Here is a 4,290-nt window from a genome sequence, read left to right as displayed (position 1 = left end):
GGGACTTGTATTATTATTTTTTTGGGGGGGGGATACGCTTTTCCTTTAGAAATGAAATGTGGAACCATCAGATTTTGTTGGTGAAAGAAACGGTCTTTAATGACCGGTGTACCTTTTCTGCTTAGACCAATTCTTTTTAGCTATATACTTGTCTTTATTTTTATTAAACATTTATTCAAAAGTTACAATACAGCTTTGTCATCGGTCCTCAATCCCAATTGTACTTGCCTTCAACATTTTACAGTATGCTTGTCACTTACACCTTTAAAACATCAATCAGCTTTCAGTAACCACAACAAAATACTGCTTAGATTTTTATTGGGGTGTTTGTGTGTTTGGAGTTTCACCACCTGATCTTGTACCCAGCCTACAATAGGTTTTCAAGATGGGGAGCAGTGTCCTGCTTTTGTCAAGCCTCTTGTAGATTGGATGCTTCTGAAGGGGCATTTCCCCACACTTTCTCCAAGGCAAGGAGGTGCTTTGCACCCAGCCTGGAGCATATTTGGGAGACCATCCCTCTGCTTTGCAAACCGTCCAATTTAATTCAAGGTCCAAGAGATCCCTTGCTCCTCCCTGCTCTTCCAAGACATGAGAACCTCAATCTCTTTCTCCCCGTAGGCTGTTTTCTGAAGGGAAGCAAGAATTGACCTGTAGACCCGGGATTCCTCACCCCTGTAAAGGGCCCACCCACATTTGATATTTAGAATAAATTATTCTCTCATGCTAATAAAACACTAATAGAAAAGTTTAGTATGTGAAGTAGGTAAAGGAGGAGTTCTAGTCCTTTAGCCAACCTTACATTGTCTGCATCTACCATATTTCAACCAAAGTAGATTTTCAGTGCTTACAGCTGGGTCAGCAGCATCTCAGAACCATCTCTATTGTTCATAGATGATTTCCCTTTGTTCATTGGTCTTATTACAGATTGCATTTTCCTTATTGAGTGGGTGTTAACCCTCGGTTATTAGCTGGATTGATTAGAGCTCCTTAGGTTGGCTTCAGAGAAGCCTTGATATAGTTTGTTATAATTGGGAAAGTGGAATGTGCCCTTTTTGTTAGTGTTATCAGTTAATGAAAGTGAAAAAAACAAATATTCTGGCTTTAAATGTTTTGCAAGCAGAAATGTTCCTTTTCCAGGATCACAAAATCAAAAGCTAAATTGGCTTCCAGCCATGAAGAGAAAGGGGATACATTTTCAAGGAAGTGTTTCAAGGAAGTGTTTCAATACATGTTGGAAGTGTTTCATGTATACTTGAAATACATGTTCAACGATACATATGGTCTTTTGAGAAAGGATACTGAAATCGGAAATAGGCATGACCTATTATAAATACCGTGAAAGCCAAAAGCTTTCTCTGGCGATTCGTGTTCTACAACGATCTATTCCGCCACAAGATGGGAGTCTTGCTATTGGAGTGTTCATTGAAGATAGGAAAAGGGCAATTCACTGATAAAATTGACTTCCACTTTTGCCAGGTTCATGACAGCACCGTATCAAACCCAAAAAGTAAACATTTGAGCTGTGCTGAAGTACTGGAAATTAAAAATATCTAATATCTGCTTAATGTCTAAGAAAGATGCTACATTCATATGCATTATTGGCTATCATATCTTACAACAGTTGTTACCTAAGGATATGAATGTCGTTGAAATGAAACAACACCCCAGAACACTTCCTTTTCACTTCTGTTATCCTTCCCCACAATGCCTTTTAATGTGTGAAGTGAAGATTTGGACTGTTTATCCCCAAAAAGAGGATAAACTGGGTGGTGCTTGGTTCAAGCTGAGTATGGAGGAAAGGGGTCTGTGTTGACTCAGGTTGATAATGTGTTTGAAATACGCTACAAGTGTCTCATAGGGTGTGTGAAAGAAAGAAAAAGGTTATGTTGATGAAAAGGCCTAAAAGTGGCCATCCTCCTGCACCCTTTAATTCTGTATGAGTAATCTTTGGCAGGGAAATGTGTAAGAAAGTTGGTAAATGTTAACCAAAATTAATGCCCCATTTAAAGTGTAGTCTTGTAACAGAAATATGATTTCTTTTGGCTGATGAGAACAACCATGTGGAATCCTGGAACTGCAGCAATTTACACCTTGATGGTGATTAGCTAAATAGCTCTGAGAAGAAGCCATGAAATTCAGGTTTGTAGACATATTTGTTCTTCTCGTTTATCAAAATAGTGTAATGGAGTCGTGGGAAATTAAAATAAAATGGGATTTGCTTGAAAATCATTCTAGATGATAGACTGTGTATGCCGAGGAACATGTAAAGTTGCTTACATGTTAGATCTTTTGCTCTCTTCAGTACTGTTAAGACACCTGGAAAGGGACAGTTACTTATTGATTAGCATCTAATTTGATAATTATTAGTTTTTGCAGTGTCATAAAATATCGTCAGATGGTGTAATGTTATGGAAATGATCTTTCTAGGATAAATTGCCTAAGTCTGTGTCGTGTGTTTGTGAGAGAATCTTGGCAAAAGTATAACAACAACTTTTTATTTGTACCCCGCCCAACAACAACAACAATTTTTTATTTGTACCCCACCCACCTGGCTGGGTTTCCCCAGCCACTCTGGGCGGCTTCCAACAAAAATTTAAAATACGTTGAAATGTCACACATTAAAAACTTCCCTGAACAGGGAATTATACCTTCTTTTTCAATGGTAGTAGAAAGACCAAGATAATAAGCAGCAGCAGAGGTCACTTGACAGTATGCCCATGAATAGGATTAAAAAAGAGGCAGTCGCTAGGCCATATTTTGTCTTTCCCCCCATATTTATGTAAAAGTTCATCTAACACATGCAGGCAGTCCCTCTCCGGAGTTGAACATGTAGTTGGGGGGGGGATACATATCAACCTAGATCAGGGGTGTCAAACTCAAATTCATCGGGGGCCGCATCAGCAGTTTGGTCATCCTCAAAGGGCCGGTTGTATCTGTAGGACTATGTGTCCACTCTTTATTATCATAAATTATTGTCACTGCATTCATTTATTACTGTTTTTTGTAATAATGTAAGTAATAACTAGCTCTGAAAGCAGAAACATAGTCAGAATAATGGCAAGTAGATATTCAAATGTACAATTATTGTACAATTTATTGAAAAATGATTTTTGGTAACTGCACTGGGTGGTGGAGGCTCGCTAGGGTTTCATGCAGGACCTTTGCAGAGCTACTAGTACCTGGAGATGCTGGGGTCCTTCTGCATGCAGGACAGATGTTCTGCTAGTGAGCCACCACCCTTCACCAAAGGGACTGGCTGAGGTTGATTCACTGGAGCTGCTCTCCTGGTTCCAGGGTTTAAGGGCCAGAAGTATAAAGCAGCATCCTATGTTTCTGAGGAGAGGGGGGGGGAAGGAAGGAAGGAAGGAGTGGGAGGGAGAGAGGAAGGAAGGAGGGGAAAGAAAGAAGAGTAGGAAATAAGGAAGGGAATAAAGAAGGAAAGAAAAAGAAAGAGGGAGAGAAGACGGAAAGGAAGAAAGAAGGAAGGAAGTAGAGGGAAAGAAAGAATAAGAATGAGGGAGAGGAAGAAAGATAGGAAGGAAGGAAGGAAGGAAGGAAGGAAGGAAGGAAGGAAGGAAGGAAGGAAGGAGGGAGGGAGCAGGAGGGAGAGAGGAAGGAAAGAGGTGAGAGAAAGAAGAGTAGGAAAGAAGGAATAAAGAAGGAAAGAAAAAGAAAGAGGGAGAGAAGACAGAGATAAAGAAGGAAGGAGAGGGAAAGAAAGAATAAGAATGAGAGAGAGGAAGGAAGGAAGGGAAGGGGGGCGCCGCCTTGATTCAGCGCCAGAAAAGAGCGCGAAGGGACCCAGGGGCAAAAAAGCATTTCCCGTGCAGTGTGAGGCAGCAGGTGTCCGTTTTAGGAGAAGTGCGTAAAGCCTCAGAGTTGCACGTTCGTGAGGCTGAGCCGCTGCTGAGCTCACGTTCATGAGGCTGAGCCGCGGCAGGAGGAGGAGGTGAGGCAAGAGGAGGAGGAGGCTTGCCGGGTCGGTGCTCGGCAGCGCTGTGCGGAGAGTCCCGAGCCTCTGGGACGCAGCAGTGCTCTGTAGCACATTGAATCCTCCTCCTCCACACGGCGCTGCTGGGTGCTTTGTCTGTGCTTCAGCAGCAGCAGCAGCAGCCGTTTCCAGGCGCCGAGCCGTGGCAGGAGGAGGAGGAGTCAAAGTGCTACAGAGCACTGCTGCGTCGCAGAGGCTCGGGACTCCGTCGGCGCTGCCGGGCGCTGACCCGGCAAGCTGCCTCCTCCTTCTCCTGCTGTGGCTCGGGGCGCTCCACGCAGCGCTGCTCCGGTCGCCTT

Source organism: Zootoca vivipara, chromosome 10 (genome assembly GCF_965207765.1).
Source record: "Zootoca vivipara chromosome 10, rZooViv2.hap1.1, whole genome shotgun sequence".
NCBI lineage: Eukaryota > Metazoa > Chordata > Lepidosauria > Squamata > Lacertidae > Zootoca > Zootoca vivipara.
Note: the sequence above shows the minus strand (reverse complement) of the source record.